General features: G+C 35.7%; 1 protein-coding gene and 1 long non-coding RNA gene across 7 annotated transcripts in view; one reads left to right on the top strand and one right to left on the bottom strand.

Moving 5' to 3' along the window:
* Window positions 1-14,052, top strand: part of LOC143894544 (uncharacterized) — a 31,371-nt gene extending 17,319 nt beyond the window's left edge. The window contains exon 3 of the long non-coding RNA XR_013256126.1: window positions 13,940-14,052. This is a non-coding gene — a long non-coding RNA (uncharacterized LOC143894544). The remainder of the gene's footprint in view (window positions 1-13,939) is intronic.
* 5-ht1 (serotonin receptor) overlaps window positions 1-18,000 on the bottom strand; it is a 103,851-nt gene that overhangs the window by 29,900 nt on the left and 55,951 nt on the right. The window lies entirely within an intron of this gene.

The following is an 18,000-nucleotide window of genomic DNA, read 5'->3' as shown; positions in this document are numbered from 1 at the left end:
CATGGCAACAACTGCAGGATTGATCGAAAAATATCGCCCGGCGATTTCTTTCGTGCGTCTATTATAAATTTTGGGAAGGAGAGATGAACACGGTTTAAGATTGATCGACCATATGGATAGGATGTTGCGCGATCGTAAATTCTGCTCTGTTAACTTTGCGTTTAAATCATTCGCGTCAAATACAGCACCCAAACGTTTCTCCGAAAAAGTCTGGCAGATAGATCGAGCAGTCGCATATAGGACCGAGCCCTGAACGTACCTTTCATGTATGGATATTTTATCGTTGTACGATTATTTTACATTTTCCATACAGTAACAAACGTTCTCACGATCTTTCACAGTTGAAGTAAATATTCTTCTTTGGCGTGATCATGCACATTTGTACATATATTTCAAGACTATTTTTATCTAGGTGATATATCTCATCGAAATCATTATAGTACGGAGCTATTCGACACATTATATACATTACGTTATACGATACGGAAAATGTAATTAAGCGTGTTCATTAATTAATTAAAGAAAGCGTGCCGAAGAATTATGTCCTGGCTTGCAAGAGTTAATTGGATATTTTATACGCCCGCGGGACGTTATCAAGAGATTATCGAAGTCTCTATAAAATAATATCATTACACTTTAGCTCACAATTAATTTACTTCGAATGACGCCAATTTTGGTCTCTCATCACCCTGATTCTGCGGTGTACGTTCAACAGGGATCGAGTTTAAGCTCGTGCTGATCCTGGGCTTAGCAGAGTCCGCGAGTAGGTTAAAATTAATCTCGTGTGTCTATGCGATTTGATATACATGCCGCTAATTTAGCCAGATACGCGCAACGGCTCGAAACTTTGCTGTTAAATCATCCAACTAGACATTTATCGGGGCGTCCGCGAGTCAGATTGAAGAAGGCAGGTTCTTGTTAAACGCACATAGCACCAAGTTAAATTTTATTATCAGTGGAGTGTACTATTAGGAAAATCCTATATTAACGAGGCTTGATATTTGCATTTTTATAATAAATATATTTTTATATTTGCTTATTATTTATTAATTATAAAATTATTTTTATCTCTCTCGTAAAAAAACCTATCTATTTTTATTTGTTTTTAAATATAAAATTATTTATATTTTCTTAAAGAGACACATATCGTGTGTAACGGTATATATTATAAAGATACGAGATACGTTGAGAATAATTTGAGTCATAAATCGTCGTCCTTGAAAGAAGAAAGAAGGCATTTGCAGCTTTTTTGCGAGAACGAGCGAATCTTTCGCTTTTAAATCAGGCATAGAATATTTACTCGGGAATTGAAAGGTCCCCTTGAATAATTCCAAATGCTGGTTTCAAAATTTTTTTCTGATATTCGCCCATTTACTTTGTCGTGACCTAAATACCTGCCTACGTTCCGTCGCGGACGGGAATAGATAAGTATGCATGAAGTTGATGGAAATCATCTTTGAGGGTCAACAGGTACTGGATCCTGGATCAATTTGGGATAACCGAGAATAATTATAAGCACCAGCGCAGTAATTTAGCGCGACGGGTGGTAAATTCCATTTCAAAAGAGGTCGATAAAATTACTTTTTTATGACAAAATAATTGCACAATGACGAAAACTGTCTTTTTATTTTTTCTTTTAAAATTTGCTTGAATTCTGAACTTATTATATAAGAACTTCTAATATTAGTTTAAGATAATATATGGCTCGATGACGTGAAAATATTTTATTATAATTTAACAAATTGATAATATTACGCTACATTACTTGCATTGATTTTTGATATTTTATATATATGTATATATAAGATTTATATTTCAAATTATAATTTTTATTTTTTAATACTTAATATTGAAAAGATATTCTATTTAGGGCTAATCTATTTAAGAGAATATAGTTGGTTTTGTATCTTAGCAGCATTTATCGCTATTTGTACGATTATCTTCACAGAGAGGAATAGATTCGGATGCATCGCGCACTAAGCGAATTGTCTCAGTTGCGGAACCCGTTATTATTCGACCAAACCTCACGAGGTCGATACAGTGGGGACGACGTGAAATAAACATTATTTATTGTGCAAGACATTCACGAAGGATTAATACAATGTAATGCGATATACATATATTTCTTGGAGAGAGCTGAAAACTTACGCGCACGTGTATCCTACATTCCATTCTGCAATGTGACCTTTTAGACTTTGGACCGTATATCGCTATATTGTTCCACATATTGTTTCTTATCATTCTGAACGTGTCTAGAGCGAATATCGTGAGTTTGGATCGCCCGCGGACATTGCGAGATATTGGTAAATGTAATTTCACGTTCGAAGATTATAGAGATACAGCGGAATAGCGACGAAATCTGAATTTCGTGTCAATTATGAAGCGTCGCGATAATAGGCAACACATCGTATTTTACCATAAAGATGTGCTAACCTAATTGCCATACTTTTTGTAAAAATATAAGACATTATCCATTTTACTCATTTTATAGTTTGAAAAGATAAAGTTTCATAAAATTAACGCGGAGAGAATAAGAAGAACAAAGAAAATTAAAAGAGGAAGGGAAGCAACATTGGTTCCTATATACAGTTTAAATATTGTATTAGATGGTAGAGATGATAAAAAACAATGAAATAAATTAAAAATATTTGCTTTACTCGAAGGGACAAGTTTTGAAAGCTAAGAGAAGCGGCAAGAAAAAGCATGGTAAAAAACGGAAAGCACTGCTATTGCCTGCATTTTGTATGCTTTCGCGTGACGCGAGGAATGTAAAGAGCGTACCGTCCGTATATCGCGTGTCGCGTATCGTCGTAACATTAAAAAGGGAAATTGCAGCCGGTATGCTCGAAGGATTCGCTCGCGGATCGTAATGTGAACAAGTGACACCCGCGAGGAAAACCTTTGCTAACCGACCTCCTAGGCCCGACACCGAGGATTCTTTGTTTGCGAGTCAAACTTCCGGCGCGCCGTTTGCCCAAGGTAAATGTTAAAAGTTTCATTCGTGCGTAAGAAACCTCATTGCAAACGGCGAAATAAAACGTACAAACTTTAAATTAAATCCAACGGGACATGTAGATCCGGACCTTGTCTAGGCGTACGACGTAGAAATTGGATGGCGAACTCCGCCAGAGTTCTCACGAGTAGATCACAGTTTCCCCCCGCAATACCCAGGTGTACGTTAATTCTGGTGTATCTTTTATGAAGTTCATTTAAGATGGGGCTCTGTGTGATGAACTAATAATATCCGCAAGGACAAAATTTTCTCGTTGCATTTTTACGTCCGATTCATGACTCGTCGGTTCTTCCGCCATTCCGCTCGGCTATTCAAGTAGTAAAAAACATCGCGCGTCAGACAGAGCGCGATTCATTTTATCCGTCCGCTGTTCTCTCGTTGTCTCGTCTTTTTTCTTTCCAACTGAATACAATTAAGCCATATAAAGGTTGATTCACACTATACGGCACGGACCGTCACGTTCCGACAACGACACGTACGTTTACGTACGTTAGACAAGGATGTAGACAATAGGTATCCTTGTCTAACGTATGTGTCGTTGTCGGAACGTGACGGTCCGTGCCGTATAGTGTGAATCAACCTTAAGGCGTGAAATGGATCGAACGTGGACTATTGAAATCGGGATAACCAAATCCGCATCAATATTAATTATCCGCACTGAGAGAAGTCTAGATTTATTGGCAAAAACTGACGTACTGCTCAGGTTACGTTTGGCTGACCTTTAAAGGTTGCGTCTGTTCCCTGTTCTCGGTTAAAAAAAAAAATATCTATCCGGATATGTTATATTGAATATACCACGAATTGTATTTGTTATGTGGAATAATAGAATAAAATGTAGAAAGATTATATAATAATAAAATCGAAACTAAGAAATCTTTATGTGAGAAGTAATGCATAATAAAAATTATAACTTTTTAATCTGAGATAAATCAATTTATGTACGTACGTAGGAAATACAATAATATCGTTAGGATAAAGAGCGATCTGACAATAAAGAGCGATAAAAGAACTGTTTGACGTTCGCCACTGGCCACTGACGAGAAAAGCGATTTCAAGGCTTAGAATTTGGCGATGTCAGTTTATCGGAAATTGCCCTCGTAGATTTGCTACAACTTCTACGTGAAATTGTAAAACTTCAATCCACTTTTTACGAATAAGCGAAATCTTCCAGCGTGACCTAGATTGTTATTGTCGTAACATCAACCGTTATTGTAACGGTCCTGTATGACCAGTCGATCACGAATATTTTTTACGTCAACACGACGCGCCATATCGGCGCGGCGGATTAAAATCTGCGCATTCGTCGTCATACGAGCATTGTGATTTTCAGATACCTACTCGAGTTATATCACGTGCTGGCTTTAAAGCTTTGCTTTTCCTGATGTTTATTATGCGATAATTTTTGTTCAATTTTAAACGGGATATTGTTATATTTTTATAATATTACAAATATTATATAATTTTTCACTACAAAATACTATCTCGGTGCTACGACTACAATTTGTTATTAAGATTTGAACGTATATTTTAAAGTTTGACATAATTTATATATATATATATATATATATATATATATATATAATTACGAAGCAGATATTAAATAATAAAAACTGTAACGTAAGCTAGAAGTGCATACGACAGTAACATGTTTGTACAATGATATACAACCCTAAACGCGGTGCTACTTCGATGTGTTAGTACAATACAACGGGATTGCGCGCACGCAGAGTATGCCAAGATTATATGCAGCGGTATTTCGAAATGAGAGTTAAATGCTCGGCAGGTGGTTACTATGTATTCCTATCAGATGCAATCGCAGCTCGTCTGTCATATCTACAGCGCTGTCCATATCTGATCCGGACCATTTGATCAAGACCGTTTAATCTAAATTCACTTCTGGCAAATATATTTTTCTGTGCGGTTTTCAAAGGTCTGTCTTTGGCGTGTTGAAAGCGGAAATTAAATGATAGTATCTGAACTAAGAAAAAAGCTGGGCAAAATTAAAAAAAAATAAATAATACGAAAGATTACGCTTTCTATAATTTGTCCCGATTATCTCAATTGTTCTTTTTATACAATGGTTTTATGGACGTCTAATTTTTATATATAAAATATAATTTAATGAAGTCTTGCTAACGTTTCACTAGATATATGTACAGGGTTTCGATGTATTCTACCAGCGTATCGGCCGTCTAATCTTAATTAGGGTCCTCGTATTGTACGGGCGGGCTCGGTAAATATAGTACGTGCGCGCCAAGCACAGTTGATGCTGCTTGTGTTCAACACGACTCAGCCAAATCTGGATCAGCAACGTTTATATGTAACGAACCGTTTACACATCATTTTGCATTCACAGCTAAGCTTCCCCTTCATCAGCGTTATTATTATTATAGCCGTATGAAAGGGCACATAGAATGAAATATTCTAGAGAGAAACACAAGATATATTTCTTCACGCAAAACCCGCGCGAGCCGTTAATATTTAAAGCATGGCATAAGTCATTTAAAAGTAGGTTTCCCCAATTTTCATAGATATCAAGTAGATCAGTAATTGAGAAGCTGTTTTGTCATTTATGATTAGATATCTCTTCTCGAGATATCTTATTTATGACTAAGTGGCTTGTCGATTGCGAAGTAACCACTTAAAATAAAAGAAGCCGGTCTCCTGCCCGAGACACTGCTATAGTATATACGCGGAGAAATTACTATCGCGATGTAAAAGAAAGTCGAATAGGTATTGGACGATGAGTTCGCGTAGGAATACATACTAAGAAGCTCACCAGGCGTTTGAATCTCACTTTGAGACCCTGGATGCTGCGTCTGACGTAGACAGACTGTATCTACCAGGACGTAATTTCCCTCCAAGACACGCGGAAGGGGCAATAAAAACTGACTTTTTGCAAGAGGGTCTGTCGTAACTGGAACTAAACCGCAAGAATATACCTAAATCGTGATAATACAGTTTCTCGCTCTTAATGTTTGTCTTATAATATTACGAAAGGTGTTTCAAATATTAAATATCCGTTTTTCACGGATTCTTTGATTGATATAAAATTGAAAAGAATATCAATGGTTTAATTTAAAGATATCCCGCATTACGAACGTGTAGGAATTGAAATTATTTGCCAATGTTAAAATTTGAGAAATCATATACAAAATATGTAAATCTCTAATACAGAAAATTCAATATTTTATTTTAACATATATTTATTTAATTTGGATATACATACACATATATATGTATATTATATGTATATTAAAATTACATACAGAATTATAAACATAAAACATATAATAACAATAATATTATAATACAAAAGATGATTAAATAATAATTAATGTGCGAAAATTACTCATTACTAATTTATTATTATTACTACGCACATAGTTTAGTAGTAATAAATTATTTTGATCAAAACATGTAACGTGGTTATGAAATATTATCGTTATTATTTAACATTAACTGTAAGTCAGAACCGCCAGCCCATTGTAATTTTCTTGAACTATTTCCATCATTGCACGAGATATTACCACCATTGTTTTGCAGCGAGCGAAACGCCATCGTCATTTGTGCGAGAATCCTCTCGGCTTTCTCCCGCTTTTTCATGGACTGTACATCACATTAACCGTTTTTCCTTCATTCTATCTCCTTCTCTTCTTGCATCTTACGGCCGAACATTCCCTTTTGTTGCAATAAAAGCGAATGGAAAGTGCTCGACTATATCTCAAGCTCCTACACGGTGTTCGTAAAGTATGTACGAAAAAAGTACTAAGCAAAGTTTGCATTAAAAAAATGTTCCAGTTTTAATTAATGATAAAGTCTCCATGTACATTTTATCTTTGAATTCGTTAGTTAGAAAAGATAAAAATTTAAGTTATTACTTAAATATATCACTTATGTTTATGGTTGAATTTGTTGATAATAAATAATGTTTCACACGAGCACAGTTCAACTTTTATTGCTTATCGATGTGTATTCCGCCTTAATATTTGACTAATATTTGAATTCAAGACGATATTTTCGACGGGTTATCACGTCGACCATAAACGTTATGTAGATTGAAATTGTTATAAATGTACACATATACATCGTGGCGGCAGATCTGGTGACATATAACAACGATGGCGAAGTTCATAACGATTTATCAAGACGTGCGTGCAAGCGACATGTATCGCGCGTCCGCCGACGAAATCCAATTTTCTACTTGGACGTGGTTAAAACGATACGGCGATTAATAACGTCTCGGACAGCTTGAACGCTTCGCCGGGAGGATGGTATTCGACAGTACAAACTCACCACCGGTGATCGAGTCGCGGAATTGTGATCGAGATAAATGCGAGAACGTAGCGGAGAAGAAGAGATATTGTCCCGTCAAGAAAGCCAAGATAAAAATAACTGGCTGTTTTACCGCGAGTTTAAATCGTCACGGCATTGTAAGTCTCAAGGATGATATATACGTATAGCACATAATATTTGTCCGTGGCCGGCCAAAACTTGATAAGACCAAAATTTTGGGAAATTGTTGCAGGATGTCATATCGCCTTTCTATATAAGCAGCCGCTATATAAGATGCTATTTATGGGATTAAAAGCTCGGGTCGCTTCGCATAATAGCATAGTCCAAAATAGACAAGCAACATTATTTCGCGCATCGTTGCACAACTTGCAATTGTTCGTGTATATACGAACCTTAGATATGAAGTAATCCTTTTGCTCAGATAATTCTGCGTCTTATCTTCCTTAGGCTGTATTAGTTCTTTGAAGGTGCGTTTAATTCCGTTTGTAAGCTCCTTTCTGAATATCCAACTCTGATTGCTAATCTTTCTCTTAAAGAAAGTTGTTGCGAATATCAGTTTCAGACTCGTTTCAATTAATGGAATTTAGTTTCGTTATTTAATTTTGAGATATTTAAAAATTAAATCTATTTGATCTTTCCTTTTCTCTTATCAGATATCCTATCGCTCTGTCAATTCAAATAAAATGTCTAAAATTTTTGTCGAGAAGTAACATTTATATATTTATATCGACTTATATTTTTTTCGGCGCGCATATGTGGAATTTTACTTTTTACTCCGCAATTTATTTTTGCTGACGTTAAAGGGAATGGTATATCGTGGAGCAACATGATTATTTCAAGCTTGTTTTGGACAAGGTTACATATATACCGAGTGCTTTCAGCTGTGCGAGTCACGAAAATTGAGAGAAAACACTGCCGTCGAGTATACTTTGAAGCGTATACCGATATGGTGGCAAATGTGTACGACAAAAGGTATATACACTGGTATACAGCATACACAACATAAAGTATACATACGTACCGTATGCATACTCTTTGTTGCACCTGACTGCACTTATGCACTTCCCGGCATCATAACCGCGTTACATTATGCGTTTGCGGAGCCAACGTAATGCGATAAGGCGGTTTTCGTCATTGCGTAATGCGAAACTATATGGTATATCGCATCTTGCTGTTAGGAAATTTTGTACCGGACTAATGATATATTGATGGCGGTACCATGAAAATTTTTGCTGATAAAAATTGCGATGGTCAAGCGACTCGTGCCCGTGAATAACTTTTTTTTTTTAAATTCTTAGCCTAAGATGAAACAAGACAGTTGTTGAGAAACTTTTTAATCGCAAAACTTTAATAAGTTGGTACCGGAATATAAAACGCAGCAATTTGCGGGTAGTAAAGTACTTGCAATAAGTTTTTCAATTTTACTTTCCACGCATTCCGCTACGTTCTCGTTTAATTTTTTTTACTATTATAATATTGTACATTTCTAAAGAAAAATCTCTTTTATGACGGGACTGCGTACTTGAATATAATAGTTTCAAAATTTATAATATACTTAGACGGCTACCTAATAATACTTACGCTGAAATTTTTAACTTTAACGAGCCCAGCGCGATGTAAGGGCAGTAACTTTCAATTTTTTCATAACGAAAAGTCTGGGAGTGATTTTCTTGCGCGTAAGCGCCCTTATTCAGGCGGATCAATGTGACGAATCATTATCGCGAATCTAGGACACACATGTTATATGCTAATCCTAACGCGCGCGTATACATAACGGCACGGTAACCTTAGAGGTACCTGCCCACATATACAGAGGCGTTTACCCGAAATCCAGTGTCTTCGGACGATCGAGTAATACACGTTCTCGATGCTTTGACATATCAGAGGCTATCCGTGCGTGTAATTGGTCCGAAATCCTACCGACAGTTTGTCAAGCAGTAGTCCGGAAATGGATCCATCATATCCCATTAATCATAGTCACCTAATACGATAATCACGAAATATCATCGGCACGCGTCTAATTCGGGCACGCCATGATTGATGTAATCTGGACGACTTCGACAATTCTTTAAACGTACGGACAACTCATATATATATATCTTTAAAACTGTGACCCTAATACGTAAACTCTAAATCTATGCATGCATATTTTAACGCGTATTGAATTAAAATATAGACAATCCGATTTGTATTATATAAGAAAGAGAGATTTGTTTTATATAAAGTAAATACTGTATCTGTAAATAGTTTTAAATGAAAAAAATATGATGAAAAAAATGTTTCATCTTGCATAGTTGAAAGTAAGATTTATAAAGATATTTTTCGCACACGTATCTCTTTGTACGTTGTTCCATTTAACGATATTATATGTTAAAAACTAGGTAATTTGATGACGCGATAATATTCTCTGATTGACATTCATGGCGGAGATTTGTCAGCATTAATCTCTGCTTAAAACTTTGCCGCGCGCGAGGAAACTATTTTCTGGTAGTTATAACGAGTTTTAGCGATTTATTCAATTTTCAGTGAATTAGAACGTTTGATTTAAGAAGTTGATGAGATATGCATTATATTCTTCTGTATCATTGGATTAATAGGAATACTTGATAGTATTTACGCTCGTCAGTACCTACATAATTCGATCTTTCCTAGGATTAAACTAATATACGAACGCTTTAGCGTATTTACGAGCCTCGCTTCTTTGTGTAATTCGATCTTTTCTACGCGATGGCGTGGCTTTAAAACTTTAAATGGTACTAACTGCGATGGCCGTCACGATTACATTAATGGAAGGTATAAGGTAGCTTATAGGAAAACTTCTATGAGATCGCTTTTCGATTGCCTCCACTGAAATCTAATGAGTTCGTTATATTTGCTCGAATTATCCACACAATGGTTTTTGTTACATAATGATGCGACGTTCGGAATAGAAGTAGCAAATTGTCTCAATGAAAACAATATTAGGTAACAATAACATATTTTAAATTAATTAATTATTTAAAGTTACATTGTAATTATATTATCTATAAATTATGTTCCGGAACATAAACTTGTGATCGAGATAGAATATTTGTTTTAAATATTTATTAATTCGAGAGGATTTTTATAACTATAGTATTTTTAACAAAAAATGCATTAATCTCCGCATTACTGCTCGCAGATTTTGAATTTATGTATATCGATATTATGCCAGAGAGATTGCGTATTATTAAACATAAATTTAGTGGTCGAGCTCCGAGTTATCAAAAGATCCAGAGACTCGAAGATGAATTGTCGAAACTTCTGAAACTCTGGAAAAATCAATTTCTAAGCACTCACTTCGTCTGTGGCACACAAGATAGAGAATCTATCGGATTCACTTCTCGCCTGCCATACTATGTTCCTCTTTACCTGTTGCTCTATGAAACCGGAAGCCAAAAAATCTTGATGTCTTACCTTCTAACGTTGTTCCGTAATGTTACTCTAAATTCAACGTGCGACTTTAGCAAATTAAATAGTTTTTACCGTTCAGATTTCATGGCGATATTTAGCAGAGTTTATTTTAATCGGTTTAAAAAAGTTACAATAAAATTTTTCAGAGACTATAGACTCTGTAGAGAATAGAATTTACCGTATTTATAACAATCGAATTATAATAACTTGATAACGGTGGAACAATGAGAACAGATATTTAATTTATTTACGTTAAAGGAAAATTCTCTCTCTGCGAAATAGTATTGAAGCAAACTGCATATTTGAATGTTTTATCTAAAGACAAACCACGGGATTGTATACGTTTGTGTAGTTCAAGTTTACATGCAGTAATATTCGTATATTTCTTAATAAGCCTTACAGAATATTATAAGAGTATAAAGAATTTCCGTTGGATATATATATGCAAAAGTTGTACTCTAAGTTTATTTTTCGTATGTGCATAAAAAAATTAGAAAATTTATCATCAGCATGTATCAACGTCGTGCAGCGATACTTTGAATAAGGTAGCGATTCGTTAAAAAACGTCAATGGAGTTTCCGTACTCTGTATTCAAATGTTTACTGTTTCTCCTTTACGACAAAATAGGTCACGCAAAGGCAGTGAACTGTATTAGGATATACATGCATGCGAAACCCGAGAAAAAGTTTCACAATGCAATCAAACTAACGTAACAGTATGTGGAACGTTTCGGTAAGCGCTCGTGTAGAACGTTGGATTTATTTCGTGTTACGTTTTTACATGTCAAGCTCTACGTATAATGTGAAATGTAGTAGAAGCTCATTGTATAAGAAATATTATTAACTTCCTTATCATTTATATTTATACATATATTGTACATCTACATTTTATATATTAATATTATTAAATATCACGCAATTGTCATTGTGCTATTATAATTACGAAATAGATTCTTTATTGTGGGATTTCTTCTTTAAATCTTATAACTTGATTTGCCATTTTATTATATTTTAACTAGCTTTTTAAAGTAAAGTAGCTATAATTACTCATAAAATACTAGCATTCGGAAAGCAAGATGGATTTTTCAGTAAATAGTACGTTTTATGTTTGAAATATTGGAATGCGCGCGGTAACTATCGGAAAACATGTATTCTGTAAAATACTTCGACACTTACGGATGTTATGCGGTTATGCGGTTGAGAAAAATTGTACCTCTGTAAAAGGTAAAAATTCAGAATTTCTAAAAATACTCAAAACTTTCAATGTTTGCCTATTTTTGCTATGCCACTTACTATTTGATTGAAAATCTTTTCTATTTTCGTTAGCAGAAGTTTTTTTTATATGTTGACATATATGTTAATTTATAACACGAATTTTTAGTCGACGTTGCGATAAGAAGCTTATTAATCGATTAATTTAGAAAAGCATATACGTTTTCTTGTCTAATAAACATTTATTTAAATATTTTTTTATGTATTTGTACAAAAAACTTACATACATATATATGTATTTATTATATTTGACATATCAAGAGGGTATTCAACATAAAAATGTGAAATATTTTCTGTCTTGAAAGGAGCTCGATAAATTAGATGTTCTTAAAAGTTAGGAACTGCAGGTTCGTTACGAAGCGAAGTAAAAGAGAAAGGCTAATCGTTAACTCAATATAGACTGTTCGGAAAAGTCTCGTGATTGCAACTCGCTAGTTTTCGTCAGTGAATCGTGAACGAATGTGGCCAATGAGAGCAACGCAACAGGTATTCCGATGTAATACGATATTACTTCACTAGTTCTCAATTCGCCCCCGAGGTGGATATAACAAGCTTTCCCGGCGATTTTACAAAATCCGAAGAGGCTTTTAAAATTTTTACATTGTTTCAATTACCGCCGCTTAATCTGAAAAAAAATGTAACTATCAATCAAAACCCGAGAATGTCAATCGATAACAATCGAAGATGGTCACACAGATTTTAAAATAATGGAGTGGCATTAGTTTGTTATAGAGTCCTCTGATAAAAGGGTGCAAATTACAAACTTGCACATTGCTTCCTCATTATTACAGGAAGCTTATTTTATTTAATGTATAAATTTAATGTATATGAGGAAGCTTTTATTTCATTTAATGTATAATTAGTAATATTTATTTTTTTGGCTTCCTCATAGAGGAAGCTTTGTGAGCAAAGGGTTCTACTTGCACACTTAAAAACTATAAAGAAGCCCGATATCTCAATATTTGCGGAAGTTAGAGCAAATTTACCGAAATTTCTATTCTCCAGAACTAATCAACCAAATCTTAACGAATTATATATGAAATATAGGGGTAGAAAAAAGACTGAAAAATATAATAAAATTAGAAATAGATCGATATCTCCAAATTTGCGGAAATTAAAGCATAAACAAACATTTTTGCAAATTCAAAATTTTATTAAAAAAGAACCCCTTGATTATTAGCAATTTTTATTAATTCTATTATATTCTTCCGTTTTTTCTACCCCTATTTCATATATAATTCGTTAAGATTTGGTTGATTAGTTCTGGAGTTATAGAAATTTCGGTAAATTTGGCACATACACACACACACACACACATGCAAACATACAGACATTTTTTTTAAATTGCAATTTTTCAACATTTTAGAACATTCTGAACACATTTAAAAAAACAAAAAATTTTTTTTTTTTTAACGAAAACAAAGCTTCCTTTATGAGGAAGCAATACCAGAAGCGCGCGTTATTCAGTTTAAGTACAGATATTAGCTTAAAAAATAATCGAGTATTGGCTATGACATCATGAAATTACGTTATCGAGCTGTAATATTTACGGTATGAATATCAAAGAGCGCGTTAAGACGATTAGTTTTATGAATTAATAGCGCATCGCTTAACCGCACAGATACTAGCAAATTTCTCAATACATCAATAAAGCTTTACAGCTCTTTGTATGATGTTGAAGAATAACTAAATTAACAGACAATAATCTATACAAAACTATTTTTCTATAAAAAATATTTGTCATGCTCTATTCTCTCTTATTTCACCATTTATAAACTTATAAAATGAATATTTGTAAATATTTTTTTTCTTTATGTTAATAATTATAAACAATAAGGTATTAATGTGATATCATTATATTATTTTTAACAAAAAAATTTTTTATGAAAAGAACGATTTCCTTCATTCGTTAATTTTTTATGTTTAGGTGGCTGAATTTGCTGAATCCGAAAATGATCAATCAAACTTCTCAGTGTCACATTCTTTAATTAAGGTAAGATTCTTAATATCATAATATCCGAGGAAATGCAAGTGCGATTTGTATATATGATCGTTGAAATAGTTAAAGAATTAAGAGCACCTTATGTGTTTGAAAGGGCGTGTAAATTCTCATAGAGCTGACGTATCAGATTAATTGCATGCGAGGCGCGCGGATAACGTTCCGGAGATGACGGGCGGCATGACGATCATCGATAAGCCGGCATTCACTTCGTTCTCGTCATCCCGCGTCCGTACGGACTCGGGAACGCGGTATGAACGACGATCTCGACGTGGATCATTGTTCGCATAATCGTTCGCGCAACACGAACGCTCGCACGATCGTTATCACCCGTGACGATTGTCGCGTGATGCGTTTCGTCGCGTTTCGTCGCCGGTGATAATTCTAAAAGCACCGCCATCACTCGTTTACGACATAGGCACGGGTGCGTTATACCTAACAGTACCGCGTTGTAATTCGCTTAAAATCGACGTATCGTGATATACCGATCAACGGATTTATACGGAATGGATGGCGGAGAAAAGCTGCTTTTTATTTCTGGTACAAATTTTTCATTGCAGCATTTTGGGTTTCGTAAATCTACGGTTTGAAGCGTTTTGAAATGGCTTACACAGAATGAACACTTTAACGTCTTTACGGTTTATGACGATTATTCGTATTCTATGTTTCTATTTTCGTGGTGCTTACAAAGAAATCACAAAATAAATTCTATTTTGCAGACTCAAAGACTGTTCGGATAATTTAAACTTGTTAATTAAACTTAAAACATGTTATTTTATACAAACATCTAATTTTTATGTATTATTAAAAAAAAAAAGGTTTATGTGATTTTCAATCTTATAACTTTACCACTTCGCGATTCAGTGCCTCGATATTTCCGTAACAAATGTAAATTTATGTACTAGTTGATCGCAAACGGAAGGTTAGGAAAGCAAAGAGAAAATATATATTCCGTTTGCATTTGCCTTTATGGAGCTCTTGAGAACGTTCTTGCCTTTCGAATAGTTCCAAATCGGTTCGAGCCGATAGAGAGTATAAGAAACATGGAGAACTCGCGACTCGGTTATGTAATTTTCTGTTAGAAATAGAATGGTAAAAGGAGCATTTCCATACAAATTTTTCGAAATGGTGATCACGTAAGCTTTTTCTAGTGGAGTGCTAAAAATCGATTGGACGAAATTTGGAACGATGGAAAGTTCATTGAAATTTATGCTATCTACTTCAACAGCGGGATTCGACAATCAGACAGTTCGATTCTCTTTCAATTAGTAGCGATGATCCATCTATTCCATTTTTCTTTTTTCTTTTTTCATTTTTCATTTGTTTGAAGTACCTCAAAAGTGCGATTACAGCGAACTATCGTTACGAATGTCAGCAAAGTTATTGCAAAATTCCAAGCACCATATTGTGTTGGTAGTTATATCGGTCGGCGTATCGGATTACACCATTTAGCGCAACCGAAGAACTCGAGATTAAATTAGCTAATTCGTTGATCGGCAACAAATGCGATTGTGGATTTTGCGTATGATACAACTAGATGAATAGTTACGGTATACAGTTGCGAGCTTCATGCATGGATACATCAGTCATTGTCATCTCCAAAATGGATTTCCCTCTGAGTTTGTGTAATTACAATTTTCACAAATAAGCAAACATTTGAGGCATTATCATGTTACGCCATGTTTAATTGCATTACACATGTCGTACAATAACTTAATATTGCTATTACCAAACGCTGAATACTTGATATATTTGATTTAGGATTCGTTATCTCTCTGTCTTTGTGTGACGCTTTTTGTCGTATAACAATGTGGTAATTAGAAAAGCGGATATTAAATTCGAACGTTTTGCGTTACAAAACATTTTCTCTTTAAGAACTGAGTGACGCAGGTCGAGAAGAACGGCAGTTCTGAAACCGCATGGCGTCGGGTTATTCTTTTTTGCAGAACGGCGCGCCATATGCGGTTGACGAAAAATGGGATGCGAAAATGTTAGCTCGTAAAACTTTCAACCGCAGCGGTCGCAGGTCTTCTAAGCGGTCGCAAAGAAGCGAATCCGCCAGCCGGAGCACCTGGCCCGCTCTCTCGCGCTGACTACGTGCTCCGTTATAATTACACGCGAGGTGACTAATGCGCGATTACGCGGATCCGTGCACCCTCGTATCTGGTCCGAGGCTACTTCGGTCTCTCTCTCTCTCTTTCCCCGTCTCTTTCTCTGTCAGTCAACATTAGAGCCTAATGCAAGTATAAGCATTCAGTGGTCGTTACAACACGAAGAATTAAGCGGCACCAAAGCGTGACCATAAATCTAAATTACACAGGCAGTATCGCGGCATACCACTTGTAACGATGCGCGCGAATGTTGTAGCATCGCGCCAAGAGCACCACCAGCTAAGGCAAACACGTACGGCTGCGCGACGTTAAGTTCTCACGTGTAATTAATTAAACGCAAGATGACAGACACTTTGCCGTCAGCGTATATACAGTATACAGTAATAGCTCCTTTAGCTAGTCGCACGTACGGTACACCGGAGTCTTCGGAACAATATACATAGCTCACATATCAGAAAATGTAATAGAGGCGTTGCGATGACGCTTGTTGCTTGTTAGCGGTGCACAAGAGTAGCGTAATCATGCACTTAGCGAGATTAATGCGATATTACAAGAGATTCCCTTCGAAAAGATAGAGCAGTTTTAGCTAACTAAAAGCTATACAGCTCGTCTCGACGACGTTGGAGATTTTTTAACCATTGTGGTTTTCGGAAACGCTGAATAATTCTTAATGAACATTACTTTCTGCAGTTAATAGATGTACTTTATCAACAGAAAAGTATATAAAAGCGTGTAAAAATAAAGGCGGCATTCGTCTATATTTGGTATGAGGCTACGGGATCGTTACCTTCACTGTCTATTTAACACTGTAACAACCGTGTGCATATTTAACTTCAAGGAAATCGGTTTATATGCAACCATAACATCCTATCCCTTTACGGCCTTCAGGAAATCCCTATACGCAATGTTGTGCCGTTATATACACTTAATTACCATATCCTCGATAGTACGATAGCAATGCACAAAAAAAAGGATTTTTATATTGATCCTATCAGGTGACGCGTCTGCTTACACTTAGTTCAACATCATTGGGTGCACGCGCGCGGGAAATTTTTAATAAAATCGGGCACACTCGAGCGGATCGAATGACGTAATGCTAGTATTACGCCGATAGACTATCTTTTTATCGGCGATGCAGAACTTATATTCACATACATGTATCTAGGTTAATGTCCCAGCTGTTGCTTGTTGTCGATACACGCATCGGAAATTTTCGGACTCGCGCAAACATTATATACATACTTATATATTTAGGATATTATATGATACGACGCGTATGGTTATATTCCGCATTGTCGTCGTGTTGACGCGTGCCGCGAAAAGTGCTACAAAAGCGACTGTTTTCCCGGTGTCAACGTCATTCGTCGTCGTCCTTCTCGTATAAGAATCGTGAAGCTTACGATACCTCGAAAAGCGGCCTCTAAAAGCCCGTCGTTAACGATAAAAGCATCGATAATGTACAACGTGACGTACGAAAATACTCACGTTGCCGATAGGTAATCTAATATTACTTTACGAACCTCGCCTGTGGGGTTTCTCTCTGAGTCTCGCGAGTTAACGTGAAATATTTTGCTGCTTCTGCAGCAATTGCACTAACCTATCTACCTTTTTATTGACTTTTAAAGTTTAGCCATGCCGCACTGCACTTTTAACAAGTCGCAGCGCGCTACATACGTGCTCATTGCACTGACTTTGCCCTCGACTGCAATCCCGCGACTCGTTTGTTGTAACTATCGTTTTGTTTTTACTTTTACGCAAGGTGTATACACTAGCAGCACTAGCTCGTGAATTGTGAAGTCCGGAGGGATCGTGGAATGACGAGTTGTTACGAGGATTTTTATTTTCTCACATATATCTCTCTTGGAGTATTCAAAATGC

This window comes from Temnothorax americanus, unplaced genomic scaffold (assembly GCF_048541705.1).
Source record: "Temnothorax americanus isolate GAGA-0224 unplaced genomic scaffold, ASM4854170v1 Scaffold14, whole genome shotgun sequence".
NCBI lineage: Eukaryota > Metazoa > Arthropoda > Insecta > Hymenoptera > Formicidae > Temnothorax > Temnothorax americanus.
This window is presented reverse-complemented; position numbering and strand designations above follow the sequence as displayed.